The sequence below is a fragment of the Cottoperca gobio genome, chromosome 16 (assembly GCF_900634415.1).
Source record: "Cottoperca gobio chromosome 16, fCotGob3.1, whole genome shotgun sequence".
Classification (NCBI taxonomy): domain Eukaryota; kingdom Metazoa; phylum Chordata; class Actinopteri; order Perciformes; family Bovichtidae; genus Cottoperca; species Cottoperca gobio.
The window spans coordinates 25,966,671-25,988,331 of NC_041370.1; the positions used below are offsets into that span (position 1 = coordinate 25,966,671).

Consider the following 21,661-nt stretch of genomic DNA (forward strand, 5'->3'; position numbering starts at 1 on the left):
GCCTTTCACCAAGAGTTTGGCAAACGCTCAGCTGCCTCGACAAAGCTAACTGCTCTTAAATAAAACACCCTAACTTGTAATCAAGCCAAGTTTCCAAACCGCTTTTTCTTCCCCAATTGACTTCCAAAGGCATGTAATCAGGCACAGCTTATAACAGTGGGAACACAACAAATATTCATTAAATAACTTTAACATCAACTGAAGCATCCTATATCAGGGACATGTACGAGTAGAGCTAATGTAAGACGTGTGTAGTTGTTACTGTTTTAAACCACAAGATGAACAACATGTGATGTTAATATTGCATACTTCCAAAGCAAACCATGAGTTTAAAATAAGCCAGTTTGTGACAGAGAAACTGCAGGCATAATGTATAGAGTGTTTAGAATTTCATATTATAGTTTTCTATACACGGCTGATCCGACTCATATTTATCTAATATCTTCCACCAGTTGATGTCTAATGTGATCTACATTAGCAAACTACTAACACATATTACTCATGTCCAAGCTTCATTCTAAGTTAATTTCATTTTCTACTTTCTGATTATTACTCATTTAGGTCAGCTAAACTATGTCTGCATGCAATGATATTTTCACAAGTATCCTTTTGCGTTACTGTATGGAGGCAGGTTGTCACAGTCAACGAGCAAACCTAATGGATCAAAAACATATGATTCATATTCATATTTTGCACATATACACATCTAATGAACATACAGACGTGCGCACATTCACTCACGCAACTCATGTAAAATTATTGTAAAAGGATGGAAATATTGTCATTTTTGTATGATCATGTATGAGAAAGTCTATTTATTTATTATGACTTCACCGTCTTTTTAGTAAAGTCTAACCAGGGACAGGGGTCGCCTTGGCAACAAACCCTAATGCAGTGTAATGTGTGTCACGTTTTTGTAACTGTAACTGTGTTTTTTGCTTTGTCCCTGTCAAATAAACTAATACATAAATAGATATTGGCTGGATTATCATGGAATTGTGTTGGTGTAGATAGTCATGGTCCCCCATGGATGACTTCTAATCAGCTCGGGTTGGATTGGTTCCCGTTGGTTCAGACATTTGTGGTCCTTCCTGTAATGCAGGATGAGCACAGCACTGAGAGTGCAGGAGCTGTCAATCACTCAGCAGGTCATATAACTGCTGTGCTGATAGGAGAATTAGAGCTAACATTAGCAGGGCTAGCTAGCTTCCACTCTGAGTGGAACAGACACAACAGCCTACATGTTGAATAGTTTAAGCTTAAACTGCTATTGCTGGATAGTTAACATTATGTGGAGTTGTGCAACTGGGGCCTTCCACTGTCGATCAGTTGTTCACATTGCTGGTGCATAGGTGAAGCTAAGAGAACAGAGGCGAGGTTTTAACAAAGTGTTAAAATATATATATATACAGTGAAGGAAATAATTATTTGATCCCTTGCCAATTTTGTAAGTTTGCCCACTTACAAAGAAATGAACAGTCTATAATTTTAATGGTAGGTGTATTTTAACAATGAGAAACCGAATATCAAAAAGAAAATACAGAAATTTACATTATTTAAAAGATATAAATTGATTTGCATTTAATCAAATCAAATCAAATCAAATCAAATTTATTTGTATAGCGCAATATCACAAATTATACATTTGTCTCAGTGTGCTTTACAGACTGTACAGGTTACGACACCCTCTGTCCTTAGACCCTCGCATCGCACAAGGAAAAACTTCCTAAAAGAAACCCCAAAATTAAAGGGGAAAAAATGGAAGAAACCTCAGGGAGAGCAACTGAGGAGGGATCCCCCTCCCAGGACGGACAGACGTGCAATAGATGTCGTGTGTACAGGATAAACAACATAGTACAAATACAACATTTGACAGAAATTATGTTGTGTTGGAAAAAAAAAGAAATAGAAAGTATGGATGAATCCAGGAAAATGTCAATAAGGCTTCCCGGTGTCCAGCAGGACCAGGTCAGCAGGCGCTGTCACGATTCATGATCCTGACGTAAACTTTATCAGTGGCAACCTGCCACATGAGAGACAGACACTCCGGGGATGATACCCCGGATGGTGAGTTAGTAACATACATTTACATAAATGCATACAGATAGAGAGGGAGAAGAAGAGAGAGGGAGAGAAGGAAGAGAGCAGGGAGGTGTCCCCCGGCAGTCTAAGCCTATAGCAGCATAACTAGGGGCTGATCCAGGGCAAACCTGAGCCAGCCCTAACTATAAGCTTTATCAAAAAGGAAAGTCTTTAGCCTACTCTTAAATGTGGAGATTTAATGGTGTGAAATAAGTATTTGATCCCCTTGTAAAGCATGACTTAGAGAAACCCTTGTTGGCCAGCACAGAGGTCAGACGTTTCTTGGTCACCAGGTTTGTGCACATCTCAGGAGGGATTTAGGTCCACTCCTTTTTGGAGATCCTCTACAAATCCTCAAGGTTTCAAAGTTGATATTTGGCAACTCGAACCTTCATCTCCCTCCACAGATTTTCTATGGGATTAAGGTCCGGAGACTGGCGAGGCCACTCCATCACCTTAATGTGCTTCTTCTTTAGCCACTCCTTTGTTGCCTTAACTGTATGGTTTGGGTCATTGTCGTGCTGGAAGATCCATCCACGACCCATTTTCAGTGTCCTGGCTGAGGGAAGGAGGTTATCGGGCAAGGTTTTACGGTACATGGCCACGTCCATCCTCCCCTCGATGCGGTGAAGTTGTCCTGTCCCCTTAGCAGAGAAACATCCCCAAAGCATAATGTTTCCACCTCCATGCTTGACGGTGGGGATGATGTTCTTGGGGTTATATTCAGCATTTCTCTTCCTCCATACACGACGTGTCGAGTTGATGCCAAAGATCTCAATGTTGGTCTCATCTGACCACATCACCTTCTCCCAAGCCTTCTCTGAATCATTCAGATGTTCATTGGAAGCTTCAGACGGGCCTGTACATGTGCCTTCTGGAGCAGGGGGACCTGGCGGGGGCTGCAGGATTTTAATCCATTACGGCGTAGTGTGTTACCAATAGTTTTCTTGGTGACTGGTCACAGCTGCCTTGAGATCATTGACAAGTTCCTCCCGTGTAGTTCTTGGCTGATCCCTCACCGTTCTCATGATCATCGATACCCCACGAGGCGAGATCTTGTGTAGAGCCCCAGGCCGAGGGTGATTGATGATCATTTTCTGTTTCTTCCATTTTCGAATAATCGCACCAACAGTTGTCTCCTTCTCACCAGCTGCTTACTGATGGTCTTGTAGCCCATTCCAGCCTTGTGCAGGTCTACAGTCTTGTCCCTGATGTCCTTAGACAGCTCTTTGGTCTTGCCCATGGTGGAGAGGTTGGAATCTGATTGATTGATTCTGTGGACAGGTGTCTTTATACAGGTAACGAGTTGAGACTGGTGTCTTTTATACAGGTTAAAATTAGGAGTACTTTCTTAAAGCGAGAGGACTCATCTAACCAGTCTGTCGGAGCCAGAATTCTTGTTGGTTGCAAGGAGATCAAATACTTATTTCCCACCATTAAATGCAAATCAATTTATATCTTTTATATGATGTAAATTTCTGGATTTTCTTTTTGATATTCTGTCTCTCACTGTTAAAATACACCTAACATTAAAATTATAGACTGTTCAATTCTTTGTAAGTGGGCAAACTTATAAAATCGGCAAGGGATCAAATACTTATTTCCTTCACTGTATATATATATATATATATCTCATGGCTCCTAGCTTCAGTACTTTATCTGTTCTGCTCTTCTATTTATCCATTGTGTCTCTCTCACATACCAACTTTTTGCTCGACAAATGCACTTCCCCAGCATTTTCTTCTTTGCTTTGCTTTCCCAGTTACACTCTTCTCCTCCCATCTGCGTCCTCCACCCTACTCTCAGTGTTTCCATCACCTTACATAAACCCCAGTGAGGGGGAAGACAGCCAGGCCCCAAACAAGAAAAATATACCCCCAAACAAGGATTTATGGAATCGGAACCTGGCGAACCCCAGCGAGTGGGCGTGTTTGCAAGTGGTGGATGAAGGCGTTTCCACCCGGAGCATTCTCTGACCCTTGGTGTACACTCATTACTCCACACCACAGCCCCACACAGCAGAACGCAAGCCGAGCTGAGGAATGGCGGTTACTTAACTTTAACTGCAATCTCCTTGCCATGCTGTTAAAGTGGGTCACAGTGTCACTCCAAATCAGTGTTCTGGGTTTCAACGGAAAGTTTTGTCCCAATAAGGTCTAACTTCCATTTCAGAAGCTCTTGCCAGCAATATAAGTATGTGAAAGTACTGAATACTTAGTTTTTTATGGAAGTATCTGTGAAGAAAAAACAAAAAATGTTCTACTTTCCAAATGTTACTTTCAGATGTTCCATATAAGTTGCACCCTGTCAACAAAAGGTTTGGTCCACAACGTTCAGGAATATGTTCAGGGGCCACCTGGACCAGAGAAGGTCTTCTGAGGGACATTTAGCCATCAGTTCTAAACAATTCTACTAGAAGAGATCATGAAACTTGCCTTTCTGGTGTGTTTTTGTGCTTCACCACTAAAACATTGTATTTATATGTATTCTTAGTTGACATCGTAGCAACCTTCACAACATGTAGTGCTCATTTCAGGTGAGGGAGCTGCGAAAAGCATAACTAACTGTGAATAAGTGCATAGTTAATGAGTGCATAATAAAGTATGTGTTAATGCAACAAAACAGGTTTGTAAAGGTTTAACAATGATATAATAGGTAAGTTATTCAAACTCATTAAATGTGTTTGTAATGTTATTATAAGCAATTATAATAAAAACTCATAAGGCTTTTATTAAAGTTCCTAAGCAGGCTATAAAAGTGCTTCTAAATGTCTTATAGTCTAACAATATAGGTGTTTATGATGCTTTGATTAATACTGCCTTAACAAATAGTCTTACTAACTCATAATAATGTTAATAAGCATATTATAAGACCTTATTATCTTACCCAAAATACAAGAATAAGTATAAGTATTACTGATCTTTAGTAAAAGTACACAAAAAATGACTGTTACTGTATCGAAAGTAAATATAACCTGTTGCTTTGTTGCTTGATGAGAATTTAAGAGGTCAGTGATGCAGAGCTGCAGACGTCATTGCAGATGGACTGATATAAACCCAAAGACCACAATGCATGCAGGAATGTGTGCATAATAACTTGCACCTGCATTAGAAGACGTAGGTCTCAGTGAGCGTGAGCAGGAGAGTGTTTCTATGTTAGTTACAGTTCCAAATGCTTCTGAGTTAGTGTTTGTATGTTGAGTGTATAGACATATTTTTGTGTGATTCCAGCTATAAACTGCTGATTCTAAAAGACTGCTGCCAGGACATGGAGTAATAGGAAACACATGACTGTGCAGCAGAGTGTAGGATGTCTGTGGTATGGAATAGTCTGTGTGTGTGTGTGTGTGTGTGTGTGTGTGTGTGTGTGTGTGTGTGTGTGTCTGTGTGTAGGATTATGTCTATGCATTCTTTAAAGACTCACATTTACTGACTCTGGCCCAGACAACTGAGGCAACAAAAACAAAGAAGAAAGTGTTTGTGTTAGAGCAGAGAGAGCTGGCAAGTCTACAAGCTGTGAAGCTCAGTATCATTTTTTCCTTTTCCTACCAACTGGATCTGAACCACTTTTTACAATCACATTACTGAGTAGCCATGTACAGATGCAAATACACAGCAGTCCCATGGTTTGCCAAACTCTAAAGACACAGTACATTTTCATTCCTTTCCATTTTGATAACAGTAGTTTAGACTGGCATAACAATGGTTAAATAAAATCATCCTTAGTTATTTTACCAATTTTGACATCTTTAATCCAAATACATTAATGCAATCAGCCTTGAAAAAGCAAGTCAGAATCATTCATGTAGCTCATGTTCAGAAGGGAAGCAGCCACAACTTCTGTGGTGCCATTCAGAGATGGCGTGTTAGGGCTGTAAGCCATGAGCATGAAGCTAAAACAACTTTCCCAGCTAAGCAGAGCCTCTGTGGAATCTGCTGCTCATGTAGCGGGAGGCCCCAAGGTGCACCGGCTGCTCCCCAACACACCAGTTCATCACAAGTTCTTTGTTGAATCCCTATATTTAAATGAGGGGAAATCGATGGCATCAGTCTCTATGGTTCAGTCATTTGTTTGGTTTTCACTCTCTGTATACCTCAGATAGCCTTTCTCATCACAAAGTATTGATCCACCAGATTTCTTTGTGGAAGCTCTGTTTCTCAAGCAAAAAACTACCTGCAGTGTTTTTTAACTTTAATTTTTAATTTTCTGAGTTATTTTTGTCATAAGTCATAATAAATCATACTAATAACTTTATTTGTATAATATATTTAAAACTACCACTACAAAGTTCTTCACAAACAAGGACAAATAAAAGAAAGCAGGAGAACAATTAAATACAAAATCATAGTCAACAAATAAAAAGAACAGAAAGGTATACATAAAAGAACAGATAAAATAATGAAGCAAAGCCGATTGGTCAAAGTGAGTGTTGAAGGTGATTTAAAGACGGCAGTTTAAGTTCCTCAGGGTTGGAGCCCCGACAGCAAACGCCGTGTCACTCTTGGTCTTTAAGCTTTATGCATTAACCTCAGCTCCCCACAGACATAGAATATAGAACATAGAACATAGAACAGAAACCCACTAATATTGGTTCATCCCTAAATACAGAATGATGTTATCCAAGATAATGAGGCATTTGAGTCCATTTCCCATGAAAACAATGGTAATATATACATATATATATATATATATATATACAGTATATCTCAAAAGTGAGTACACCCTTTAGATTTTTGCAAATATTCTGTTATATCCTTTCAGGGGATAACATTATCCTACTGAAACTTTGATATAACTTAAAGTAGTCAGTGTGCTGCTTGAATAACAGTATAGATTTATTGTCCTTTGAAAATTACTCAGTACACAGCTGTTAATGTCTAAACAGCTGGCAACAAAAGTGAGTACACCCCATAGTGAACATGTCCTAATTGTGCCCAATGATGTTGTTTTCCCGCCCTGGTGTCATGTGACTCGTTAGTGTTACAAGGATTCAGGTGTAAATGATAAGCGGGGCTGTTAAATTTGGTGTTTTGGGCACAATTCTCTCTGAATGCTGGACAACATGGCACCTCATGGCAAGGAACTCTCTGAGCGGCTGAAAAAAAGGATTATTGCGCTTCACAAAGATGGCCTTGGCTATAAGAAGATTGCCAACACCATGAAAATGAGTTGCAGCACAGTGGCTAAGATCATACAGCGGTTTTCCAGGACAGGTTCCACTCGGAACAGGCCTCGCCAGGGTCGACCAAAGAAGTTGAGTCCACGTGCTCAGCGTCATATCCAGAGGTTGGTTTCCAAAAATAGACGTGCGAGTGCTTCCAGCATTGCTGCAGAGGTTGCAGAAGTGGGATGTCAGCCTGTCAGTGCCCAGACCATACGCCGCACACTGCATCAAATCGGTTTGTATGGCGGTCGCCCCAGACAGAAGCCCCTTCTGAAACCGATGCATAAGAAAGCCCGCAAACAGTTTGCTGAAGACAATGAATCCAAGAACATGAGTTACTGGAACCATGTCCTGTGGTCTGATGAGACCAAAATAAACCTGTTTGGGTCAGATGGTGTCCGGCGTGTGTGGCGGCACCCTGGTGAGGAGTACCAAGACAAATGTGTTTTGCCTACAGTCAAGCATGGTGGTGGCAGCATCAAGGTCTGGGGCTGCATGAGTGCTGCCGGCACTGGGGAGCTGCATTTCATTGAGGGACACATGAATTCCAATATATACTGTGACATCCTGCAGCAGAGCATGATCCCCTCTCTTCGGAAACTGGGCCGTAGGGCAGTTTTCCAACATGATAATGACCCTAAACACACCTCCAAGATGACAACGGCCTTGCTGAAGAAGCTGAAGGTTAAGGTGATGGACTGGCCAAGTATGTCTCCAGACCTAAACCCAATTGAGCACATGTGGGGCATCCTCAAGAGGAAGGTGGAGGAGTGCAAGGTGTCCAACATCCGTGCGCTCCGTGATGTCGTCGTGGAGGAGTGGAAGAAGATTCCAGAAGCAACCTGTGCAGCTCTGGTGAATTCCATGCCCAGGAGGGTTAAAGCAGTGCTAGATAACAATGGTGGTCACACAAAATATTGACACTTTGGGCACAATTTAGACATGTTCACTATGGGGTGTACTCACTTTTGTTGCCAGCTGTTTAGACATTAACAGCTGTGTACTGAGTAATTTTCAAAGGACAATAAATCTATACTGTTATTCAAGCAGCACACTGACTACTTTAAGTTATATCAAAGTTTCAGTAGGATAATGTTATCCCCTGAAAGGATATAACAGAATATTTGCAAAAATCTAAAGGGTGTACTCACTTTTGAGATATACTGTATATCAAATCAAATTTATTTATATAGCCCAATATCACAAATGATACATTTGTCTCAGTGTGCTTTACAGACTGTACAGGTTACGACACCCTCTGTCCTTAGACCCTCGCATCGCACAAGGAAAAACTTCCAGAAACTCCATAATTAAAGGGGGAAAAATGGAAGAAACCTCAGGGAGAGCAACTGAGGAGGGATCCCTCTCCCAGGATGGACAGATGTGCAATAGATGTCGTGTGTACAGGATAAACAACATAGTACAAATACAACATCAAAATTTTGCTAGACATCCAAGTTTTTATGTCCTTAAGGCATGCTTGAAGTTTAGCCAATTGTTTGGTTTCGTCTGGTTTAATTGATAGATATAATTGGGTATCATCCGCATAACAATGAAAGTTTATAGAGTGGTTCCTTATAATATTGCCCAAAGGAAGCATATATAAGGTGAATAGAATAGGTCCAAGTACAGAACCCTGCGGAACTCCAAGACTGACTTTGGCTGTCATGGAGGATTTATCGTTAACAAGTACAAATTGAGATCGCTCAGATAAATAGGACTTGAACCAGCTTAGTGCGGTTCCTTTCATGCCAACACAATGTTCCAGTCTCTGTAGTAGAATGTCATGATCAACAGTGTCAAAAGCAGCACTGAGGTCTAACAAGACAAGAACAGAGACAAGTAATTTGTCTGATGCCATTAGAAGGTCATTGGTAACTTTCACCAGTGCCGTCTCTGTGCTATGATGAACTCTAAATCCAGATTGAAAAACCTCAAATAAACTATTATTATGTAAAAAATCACATAACTGTTTTGCGACTGCTTTCTCAAGGATTTTAGCGAGAAAGGGTAGGTTAGATATCGGTGTATAGTTGGCTAAAACCTCTGGATCAAGACTAGGCTTTTTAAGAAGTGGTTTTATTACAGCTACTTTAATGGATTGTGGTACGTAGCCTGATAATAGAGACAGGTTGATCATATTTAATAACGAGGTGTTAATTAAGGGTAAAACTTCTTAGTTGGAATCGGGTCTAAAAGACAGGTTGATGGCTTAGACGATGAGATTGTTGAAGTTAGTTATATATATAGACAATATTGCAATTAAGACATTATTGTATAATTACCGTTTGTCATCTTGAGACAATACAATGATTAAGTTGTGGTTCTCAGGATAACATAAACGTCTGAGTGGTTTCTGATGAAAATATGAACAGTGCTGTGTTCCACCATTTTTCAGATGACACAAATTAGCTCAGGGTTATTCTACAGTTAAAGTTGTTAAACAAGGTAACACTGTAATGTTTACTGTGGCCTTGTTCAGTCCTTGCATCCTTGATTTCTCTTGTAAGTTCATTGTCTCCATCTTCCCCACCTCTCACTTTTGTGGTCACATTTTATTTTTGGCTACTGCTTTGCTTCCACAATGGGCTATATGTATTTCCCCAGCACTGGTACAATGACCATGCTTAGTAAGGCAGCAGGCTGCACATATTTAGACCCAGGCCTGTCTGTATCCCACCCACTATGTTAGTTTAAAAAGTGAATCCAGAATGGATTACTTTAGAAACCATAGCAAACAGGCTCATTTCCTTGTTGAATAAGCCAAGTAGCCTCTGTATTACCGGGTTTCTCCTAAACACACAGTTTGTGAGTTTCGTCTAGATTAATGTTTGAAGTCATAACATCCAACAAGCTGTGGAAAATCACTGTGTGTGTGTGTGTGTGTGTGTGTGTGTGTGTGTGTGTGTGTGTGTGTGTGTGTGTGTGTGTGTGTGTGTGTGTGTGTGTGTGTGTGAGTGTGTGTGTGTGTGTGAGTGATGTTCAACTGTTAACTGTTCTGTTGATTATCAGTACACTGTAGAGACGGAGGAGTGTTTGTTGGTTTTAGCTCAACACAGACTTGATGAAGACACACAAAACTCTTCGTGGTGTAAATGTATTCCAAATCTACTCACTCATATCCAACAAATACCAATTCAAGCTCTTCTCACTGTCAAACACACACAGACACACACACACACACACACACACACACACACACACACACACACACACACACACACACACACACACACAGCACCTTATTAAACCATCAGCACCTTCTTAGCTCAGGGTGTTCAGTCGGACTCAGTTCATTAAACAGGATCAGACAGAACAGGAGCTCCCTGCAGGGGGAGGGGTCAGGTGTCGTGACCCCTGGTCTTTGGGGCATGGGTGGATGGGGGAGTAGGTGCGGGTCTGTCAGTCTGATTCAGTCAAGCTGCTTTGAGAAACAGTATAGAACCATGCAGCAAAACTCACATAGTGTTTATATTTTTTCAGAAATCAGGTTCCAGCAGAAAGTAGACAATATCCATGTTACTGAAAGTACAAGTTAACACCATGTGTTTCTGAAGCCTCCCTGCTGTCCATCAGGGGTGTATTAGGTTTCCACAAGTGCTGTTCCCTGATAGTCACAGTTCTTTGGCTTTTCTGTAGTTGCTGTATATATGTATAGATACACAGTATATACATTTCCACTCTGCCGTGTTATTTAGGGTTATGGTATCTTGAGAGATCTTCACTTCAGAAAACATTGTTGTTTTGCTTCAAAAGTGCATATCATTCAAATATGAGCCCAAGTGACATGCCATGAAATGTAATGTTCACATGTCAGTATCCAGAATACTTTATTACATTCCCTCCCATCTTACATCTTACTATGTGCATATCAATGTTCCTCCAAAGAGCCAAATTCAAAAGGATCTCTGTCTTATGTGGTTGAACCAAACAGTAGAACACATGCCTACATGTGGGTTTATACTGCAGTGAGAGAAAAGGTGTTTTCTTGTATTACTTTTATTTCTTTAGAATTAGCAAAAGCTCAAAAATGGATCGGGCTTTACTGTTGATATGATATAATCAGAAATGCAGATCCAAATGACTCAGGACATCAATCATTTTGTTGTGAAGAGGAAAGAAGTTTGTAACTTAAAGCTTTTTGGATTCTGGTCAGATACACAGTCCATTAGCAAGGTTTAAACATCTACAGTCTCAGAACTGCTAGCATATACAGTCGTACTCTGAGATAAATGCTAACATCAGAATGCTAACATGCTCACAATGGCAATGCTAACATGCTAATGTTTAGAAGGTACAATGTAGACCATGTTCACCACCTTAGTTTAGCATGTTAGCATGCTACCATCAACTCAAAGTACAGCTGAGGCTGGTGGGAATGCCGTAAAGAGATGAGAGGCCAAGGGATCAAACTTTTCAGAATTCATTTTTTGGGGACATGGATGTGTTTATCATCATAGCATTTCATCCATCTTTCACCAGCCACTGTACAGGTTCAGCAGATAGACCAATACTGAGCGGAGCAAAGGAAAACTATACGAGTAATGCACACCCAAAACTCATTTCATCAAGCCTTAGGCTATCAGGAATCAGTATTTTCAAAATCAGAGCCAAATACATTTGCAGACACACTGAGAACACTACAAAAGTAATGTTTTTATCAAGGCAGACTTTTGAGAAAATCATCATGTTTTTAGAAGGTACTATCACACGATTGTGAGAGTTAAATAATGGTTATCAGTGGTTTTATCGCTTCCTGGTTTCAAAAATGCAAATCAGTGTACTTGCTGCTGTTAGTCTTTTTGTTTCTCTCTGCATTTCCCCTTTTCTATTGTTGTGTATCTGTCTGTCCCAACACAGAGTAGTTTAAGGATTTCATTTTTAGGGGGAGGGTGAGACTATCTCTATTAAAGGATAGCCAGCAGCTGGCCACGCCTGCTAAATCCTCCACACAAAACCCACCCACCAGCTCCATCTGCTTCACTGGTGGAACCCCGGACACACACACACACACACACACACACACACACACACACACACACACACACACACCTACTTGGTGCTCTTTGATCCCAAGAGAGCGGAAGCCTACATCTGTTCTTAGTATTTCAGATCCCTTTGAAACAATGAATCCCTTGTTGGCTTGTAGAGTGTATGATAGTGAAGTGAGGAGTGATGACACTCATTCATTCACACACGACTACTGTGTCTCCTCACACACACAGCTACAGCGCTGCAGTGACCTTGACAGATAAGCTGTTAACTTATAGTTATGTCCTTCTGCACCTAGAAAGAACAAGACAAAACACAACTGCAGGACATGTTCCTTAAAAGGTCTTCCTGCATGTCAGCATGTCATCAGTACATCCCAAAGAGACAAAGACTCTGAAATACCTTTTAAAATGGTCACTTAAATGACAATATTCATATTCCTGGTTACCATAAAATGGGGATGCATGTAAAAGATCTCCTTTTATTCAGGGACTCCGGATGTGCAGCTTTAGAATGATCCTCCCTCACCCTAACACCCTGTTTTTATAGAAAATTCATACACCGCAATGTCTCTTCAATGCTGTTTTATACTTTAAGAAACGTACATGTAAATGTAGATAACCAACCTTGCAAAGTGCTCATTTCTTTTATTATGGGATGGTTTGGTAGTGTGGTAAGGATAAGGTCGTCCTGCATGGCTCCTGTTTAAACCTGTAGATTTTACACTATTCATTGTTCAGTCCATAGTACTTACAGTGCAGCATATTCCTAAATAAATGTGTTTTATTCAATTACAACAAATCGGTTTACCAGGGGGCTGCAGCTCATTTTTGCCCTGGACCTTGTTACAAGTTCATCCAGCCCTGTCTGCAGACATCTGCAGTTACAAAAGTAGAGGGTCATGTGATACTTCTGTACTGGACTGTATACAGGCGTGCTTCCACAGGGAACAGAATACCAAAGGGGAACGACACAGAGAGACATAGAGGGAGAACGGGGGAGAATGTGAGGTAGTAAAGAGAAAAGTCAAGGTAGAAAAAGACCTAAGACATGCAATGAATTATTTATTAGTCCACAGCTCCCTCCTCTTCTTCATCCTTTACTCCTTCTCATCTTTCTCTGCTCCTTCTTCCTCTCCTTCTCCTTTTCTTATACTCTCTCCACATCCTCTACTCCCTCTTTCTCATCATCATCTCGTCTTTCCCTTTCATCTTTTTCTCCCTCCTCCTCTTCATCCTCTACTTCCTCTGGTCATCTTCCACTTCCTCCTCCTCTCCACCCCCTTCAAACCTCCATTCTGTCCCTGTCTTCATCTCCTTAGTGTTCCTCCCTTTACCTCCTCATGGTTGACCCTTACGATATTTCCAGAGTTGTAGTGGAACTTCCGACTGTGCTACCAAGATTTCATACAGTCGAAGTGTTGTTTTTAGTTTGACCTTGAACTTATACAGGTGACCTAAGCTTGGCATAGGCATGATGATGGCAAACCTGGTAACCTCCCTGTGACAACAAGACTTCAGAAAGAAATGGTCTACAGCACAAAACTAATCTTTACATTTCCTTTTATGTGCATATTGATTAATGAGCTTTACAAGTGTTAGCAACAGGCATGTTTTCACATTGGATAAAGCCTGGCTTCTTGTTTCCCCCACCCTCCGGTCTTTATGCTAAGCTAGGTTTGTCATGTCCAGACTCCAGGTTTATGTCATTCTGCACCTCTAATGTCCAGAAAGAAAGCAAATAAGCTAATTCCTAAAATGTTGCACTATTCCTTGAATTGGTTGCAACCCAAGACAGTAATGGTGGCTGTGTCTCAGGAGGTAAAGTGATCATCCAGTGGTCGGAGGTTCGAACCCCTAAAGTGTCCTTGGGCAAATGAGTGTGTGAAAGAGTGTGAGAGTGTGTGAGAGTGTGTGAGAGTGTTTATCACTACTGACAAGCTGATGTGCACCTTGTATGGTAACCTCTGACTCTGTGTGAATGGGTGAATGCTGACATGTGTTGTGATTGGGAAAGCAGTCTATTTACAGTAATGTGAGAGACCAGTGGCCTCAAACAAGTCAACTGAAAAAATGGTTTTGAGTCAGACCGTCTGAAATCTTTAGAACTTGTTAAGAGCAGCAGTATAATCTACTGATGTTGCAGTACATCATATGAGTGTGTGACAATCGCTTAAGATTAAATGGGATAGTTGATACATTTCTCATCGTATTACCGCCACACAATGACAGTACATCTAATAAACGTTAACCCATAAGCTCATAACTGTTGATGTATAGCTACAAGGAAACACAAAATGTGACATGTGATCGTATTTTTTACAATGTAAATTGTCTGGACTGTGTTACTGACAGATTGCATGTTATGTCTTTTTGCCTGTGTTTCAGGTGGCTGTTGTAAAAAAAAGAAAGATGAAGACAATGATGCTGAGACGGAGGATCCAGACAAATGGAAGAGCCCAGTTCTCTTTATTTATTACCTTCACAATGTGTGTGAGCGTGGGTGTGTGTGTGAGTGCCATGTGCATGAGAAAGAGTAAGCTTTGAGTATAGATATGAATGCATGTGTGCGTTATGAACGGTACCTAAGATTTCAGGCTATCATTTGCAAATCATTTGTTTACTTTTTATAAAGTCACTCATATATCATTGTCTCAGTATACACAAAAGGACTTTACTATTGGTACATATTGTGTTTTGTGTATGTAACTAGCCTCCTATTTAAGAATGTATATTTCTATGTATGATATACTCATCTAGAAACTATATAATGGACAATTTTAATATTGCTTCATCTTCTGACCACTATACTGCTCATGCCAAGACACATCACTCAACAAACACGTACCGAGACATGCATACAAGCAGAAATACATCTATAAAACAAAAACAATGCAGTCTGTTCAAAGAAGAGAAGGAATCCTAAAGAGTTAATTTTCCATTTCTTTCTTACCAACAACAATAATAACAATAATAATAATTGAAGGCTTTCAGGTGGTGTAACACATCCTCTGGCAGCCATATTGGAGGTCCTCGGTTCTTTGGTAGCTGAGAACAGCTGATGTTATTTTAAAGACATGGTGCATATGCATATAGTTTGAAGTTGAACTTACTATGTAATGATTGGTACATATGGATGATTTTGTGTTAACATAATGACTAATTGTGGTATTTGTCATGTAACTGTCACAATTGTGGTATCAGCAAATATGATTTAAACACTAAAACTAATATGTATTAGGTAGTAGTAAATAGAGGTCAGTAGTTATATGAACATATTGATCTTTGTCAGATATTATTATGTTCCTCTCATAGTTGCCATCAGCTGGGTTAACGATGCACATTTGGACATTTTCAAAGGCATATTTTAGTAGTTTTTACTATCATTCCCATCAGTTATGAGAATATTTCACTCACAAATAGCATTGATTAGTGGCTGCACTATAAAAATAGATTTAGGAGTGACTCTTCTTTACATTTATTTGCAGAAATTTTTACGTGCATCTTCACAGCTCTGGCCCGGCAGCATTTTCCCCATTGAACACGATTATAAAGGAGACATCTGTAAGACTGTTGATACTGTAGGACACCTCAAACAGCAAACAAGGTCAATAACTATTCTTTTTATTATGAGTTTTTTAAACTCTGAGTTTCACATTCTTTCAGACTTTCCCAGAGGCAAGAAAATCTATTTTTATGTGTGTGACATCATCATAGTCTATGACTGGGTCACACAACACTTAAAAAAACTAAAGAGATAAAACATATCAGCACATTTGCTGGGTAAGAAATTTTAACAGAAAGGAACGCCATCTTGGAGTTCGGTATCAGTTCTTACATCCATTTAATAACAAGGCTCACATTTTCTCATTTTCACTTCAAAATAATTGTATTTAGACATGGGTTAAAATATTTGAAATGCATGAAAAGTGAAAGTTTGTGAGTAAAATGTTATCATAATCCATAAGTGGGCCAAAACTGCAAAAGTAAATTATTTATGTAATTTTTTCCAATGGACCTCCATGATGGAACCAGACCTGGCTGATATGAGTTTTGTGTTGCAACTGAAAAGCCTCTCTAACATAAATAATCTCTGCTGGAGATGTTGAAGGTGCACACATACGAAAATAGGGACAGCACCAACCAGTGTGCAATAGCGTAACTGACAACAGCTGTAAGTGTGTGTGTCTGATAGAGGGGGGTGTGTGTGTGTGTGTGTGTGTGTGTGTGTGTGTGTGTGTGTGTGTGTGTGTGTGTGTGTGTGTTGTGTGTGTGTGTGTGTGTGTGTGTGTGTGTGTGTGTGTGTGTGTGTGTGTGTGTGTGTGTGTGTGTGTGTGTGTGTGTGTGTGTGTGTGTGTGTGTGTGTGTGTGTGTGTGTGCGTGCGTGCGTGCGTGCGTGCGTGTGCGTGCGTGTGCGTGAGAGAGTGTATTAAACATGGGCAATAGCTAAGCATTGGTGCTTCCATCCATGCATATGAGCTAATGTACAAAAGGTAAAATACTAAGGCAATAGTTTGTGAGGCCTATTGTTTAATCCAGCCCACGACAATCCTCCCTTTCACTTTATCGGAGACCACCAAAATATCTGCAATATTTTATTAGAAACAGATGATCTATGTCAATAACTGCAACTTTTTGTTAGTTCATCTAACTAAATAGTCTCTGTCTGTCTTTCGATTTACTCGACAACCGTTAATCCGATAGACTTTGTGGGTGTATTGTTGAGGACCCAAGGAAGTGCAGTGTCGAGTGTGAAGTTGTTTGGATGAGTTTCTAAAGAAAGCTGCAAGAAAGCAATCGGCCAGACGGACACTGCACTAATGGGTCACATTTTAAGATTAATCAGGAGGTTTTTTTATCTGACAAATCAAATGTGTGTAGGGATGAGTGCTTTTCAGTATGTGGTAGTGTGTTTGCAGTATTTGTACTGTAGGTGGTGAAACCTTGATCTATCCTTTGACCACCAACATGTGTTCTCATGCAGAGCCTTCTCCTACGTATATGTGTGCCCCTCAACATCCTACACATAGTAAATGTTGTCAAACTTTTTATGACATTAATACGAAGGTCAGATGTATAACGTAATATCATCTGCAAAGATGTTTATACTGTTTATGGTTTACTTTTGATGTTTTGTGTGAAAATATCTGAATATTACAGCTTAGACGTATAGTGATAATTGTGAGGTACTATCAATACAATGGCTTCCTCTTTATCAATAATATTGGCCCTGCACTGTTTATTCGCCGAAGTGATGAGGCTGCAAATGTAACGTTGTGGAGAATTGGAAACTGTGGATGCTTTATAATGTTGCTCCACGTTCACACACTCACATTTATAATAGAGATGTCTTGCCTGCTAGAATAACCTTCCCACACATATCTAGTCCTATCAGCTACAGTACAGTATAAACCATGCAGGTGCATCAGCTGGGATTTGCTTTGCAGTCTGTCGCGTACAAGGATAGGTTGGGATTTGTTTCATGTCTATCATAATTGAACCCTGACGTGATTTAATCATCGCTCTTCTCCATACCTGCCATGAAGTGATATATACTTTTCATAGTACCAAAATGCATTCCAAAGTTCAGGTGTAGCTAATATGCGGCTTTTGCAGTCTGACTTTGCTAAATCAAGTAGTTACATTTTATTTCGCAAGAGCTGGTGGACCAGAGCTTAGAAGACAAACCAATATTGGACTAACATTTGTCAGGTGGTCTGGATGGGGGCCATGTAGTATTGTTGCTGCAGTTATTAGCTAACATTTTAACCATAAAAACGTCATGCTTTTGAAAAAAATATATTTATCAATACAAACCACTGAGTGGAAAAATTTGTTTTTAATTAGAATTTAGTTCTGCTGATTTTCAGGAAATTGGTTCAAATGTGTGTTACATTTGGATGGTATTGAATATTAGTTTTGGCTGAACTTTGGATTGAAGTTTTGCACAAAACAATGACTGTGGATTTTTTACAGTATAGCCACTTGAGTTAAGATGGACTTGAACATATCTGAACCTATCATTTAAAGGAGGAAAAGCAAGAAGGGAAGGATTTTGAGTCATGTAGTGCTTTGGCTTTTTACCATGACTGTGTTCCAGTCCAGCTTCTGAAACCATAGAGTGTATTGGCTCTGAGACAAAATAAATTATTATGGGCTAGACTCTCCCAAATAGGAATTGAAAATGCACTTTAAAGATAAATAAGTTTGCCCTACATTCCAGCGTGTATGGTCACTGATATTCACTTGCTTTACCCTTAATGATAAACATATATATAAATTCACATGTATACAGAATACTGTATATATACTCTTGCTTTTCCTGACGCAAAGCGAGCCAGCCCTTCTTACAAATGTAAATATCATCCCTCGTTTTGAACCTTTGCCACAGATTGAGGAGAGCTCATAGAAATGCTATACTTGAAGTTATCTCGCGGCTTTTCAGTGTCATCCCCAGGCTGTGATTGTGCGGCAGAAAAAAGGGGAGGAGTGGGGGTGGGTAATGCTAGTAAAGCGGCATGACAGAAGAGGGTTAATACCATCGAGCTGTGCTAAGATTGCCCAGCCTCATGTGTCTTTAAGGGATTGCAGGCAGTATTAGCAGCTGAATATAATTTTTTTCATTATTTTTAGCATGTTTCTTCTTGTGCACACTTTCTGTGTGGCACACATCGCTTTGTTTGCCCGTCAAAACTCTTACTTCTGTGGAGCTTTGGCAGCCTGTAGTCTTGCACAAAAACTTAAATGTTCCTCATATATTTCAAATAAAGTCCAGTTAAGGAAAGACTTGGTGGAAATGCACATTTAGCACTGTGACAGAAATGTCAAAGGTGGAAATTGATAAGTTGGTGACACACCTTCTATGAAGTGAAATATTGATGCTTCCACTTTGTCTGTATACAGGGTTCCAAAAATCCCCTTAATGCTGTCAAAGAAAATCATATATGATGAATAAAAATATAAGGCATCTATTTTTGGCTTTCTTTATCATGTGGACAGAAGTGGTATCGGTAGGAAAAACATATAGGTTGGATTCAACGTGCATCCACGCTGTGCTGAACAATGGATCTGTGTTTGCAACTTCTTTTAAACAAAGCTTCTCTTGCGTTTTCTTTTTCTTTTTGTATGCTGCACTGAAAATACATCATTTTCACCCGTGGTTTGGAAAACAGAAGTGTCGTCAGTCACTTCATCAAGTGAAACAATATAGTATACAGTAGAATAGCTGTTGCAGTATTTGTTACAACCTGTATGTAATGTTATTATGGAAGATGTAATGTCCTTCTGTAAATGTTGTTTAATGTTGTTTTACCTGAAATAAAATTTATTAATGCTTCAGATGTGTCTGGTTTCTGCTCTCTGTCGAACCTGTAGCATAACATCTAATGTCTCTCACTGTCCCTTGTCACATTTCTCACACATCATTTTCACAGAGGGTCCAGCCCTCATCACCTGCTGGAAGACAGACAACTGTACATGGAACTATTTTAAAGGACAATAGTCATGTCTCTGCCCTTTTATTGCAAACATTTTCAAAAGCATACCCTAATGTTTTAGATTTATTTTCAAAACCTTCCAAGCAGCCATTGGTTGAATTAAAACCTTTTTGTTGTTGTTGTTACATTGTTGCAGGCCATTCAAATCCACTCACCTGTCAGTCACTTACAACTGCACAACCATGTCACAGTAATATAAGTGACAACAATAAAGGTAAATGTGATGCTCACTGTGATGGATCATAAACCAAGCAACTTTGAAGTCTGGTGAAATATTTAGTTGATATGTCTATGGGATTTAATTACTAAGCCTTATGGTTGTACTTGGTACTAACAGGCCACAACATAAACTAAATGCCTTCAGTTGCAAACCACAAGACATGATGCAGGCCTTACCTTAACCCCTATTTAATATTTCTGCTTTTAACATCCCACAAACCCAAACCATTTGCATGTTCACTGTGGAGTTATGGTATGTTACAAAACAAGGTGGCTCAACTGTCTAAGAACAGATAACAGGATGGCATGAGTTGCAAAAATAGATTAAGGTGCTTTTATTGACAAAAATAGTGAAAAAACAAAAACGTCCACAGCAAAAACAGAAAGGTGTTGAATATAACTTCTTACCATACAGGTGAGATAGATCCACATCTATAACTACTACATCTAGTTCAATAACTAGGTTTAGGTTTGATGCACATCCAAAGCCCTGAGAGCTCAACACATTGCAATTCAAGATCTTCACCAATGTGACAGCTGCAAATAGAGAAAACACAACCAAATACACATGTGCGCTACAGAATAGAGAAACAACATTAAAAATGATGCACACGGTTGGGACATGCTTGTGGTTGCCATGGTTTTTGGCTTTGAAGTTATTGAAGCCAGATGTCTGTCAGTGGTGTTGGAAAATGAACTAAAATTAAATTGTATTAATAAGTAAAAATAAGTTGCCATGAATTAAATAAAAATAATTATACAGTCTCTTTCTTTAATTAAAGAATGGGCAGGAGTTACCTACCCTGTTAACTGATAAACAAACTAAAGTTGCAATAAATAACATTTTTGCTTAAACTTATCATTATGAAGTAAATGTTGATAGCACAATATAACGAATGTAGAATAATAACACCATCAGCGTTTGGATTGGTTCCCTGTAAGCCTCGCTTTACAATGCAATTCTGCATGCTAATGTTTTTCCTTTCACAATAAAAGCCAAACATTTTGTTGTTATAAGTATATTATTTGATTATCACAAGAAATAAACTTTTGGCATCTTGAGATCATGAAATAATTATCTTGTTATCTCAAGATGACAGATCAAATAGCCGAGCAGTGTTTCTGCATGAGGGCTGGGAGAAGACAGTGCTGCCTGAATTAGCAGTACATGAACCTAAACATCGTTTATGTTACTACAGGTGCTGTCAGCTTCTTTAAATCTTTAACTTGTTGAGCTCCTTTAACTCTTTATCCTCCTATATGTACTTTATGTGTGCAGTGGATTACGGGTGGCCTATATGGATATGGATACAGATCCCACTAAAACAGTGCAACAGAATACCAGACAAAAGCATATGCTACTGTAAATGACTAAATAAAGAATGGTCCAGTATGAAAATAGATCCGACAACATAACAATTGATATTCTGAAATAAGTGAAGATTTACTACAAATGTATAAAAAATCAAAAGGAACTAAAACTTGCAAAAACACTTGGCTGGTCCTTTAAATGCGTGGCAGACCTGTACACCCAGCATGCCAATAACAGTGCAGAGGAGAACTGATATGAACCTCTGCAATCCAGGCAAACATGAGGGGAAATGCAGGTCTCCCCCCCCCCAGACAGACAGAGAGAGAGAGAGAGAGAGAGAGAGAGAGAGAGAGAGAGAGAGAGAGAGAGAGAGAGAGAGAGAGAGAGAGAGAGAGAG

At 39.6% G+C, this 21,661-nt stretch overlaps 1 protein-coding gene across 3 annotated transcripts in view; it reads left to right on the top strand.

The window, feature by feature from the left end:
• cdk14 (cyclin dependent kinase 14) overlaps positions 1–16,534 on the top strand; it is a 168,180-nt gene extending 151,646 nt beyond the window's left edge. For all 3 annotated transcript variants that reach the window (XM_029451216.1, XM_029451217.1, XM_029451218.1), the window contains one exon: positions 14,626–16,534. The gene's annotated coding sequence lies outside the window, so the exon portion shown is untranslated. The remainder of the gene's footprint in view (positions 1–14,625) is intronic.
• Positions 16,535–21,661: the final 5,127 nt, after the last annotated feature.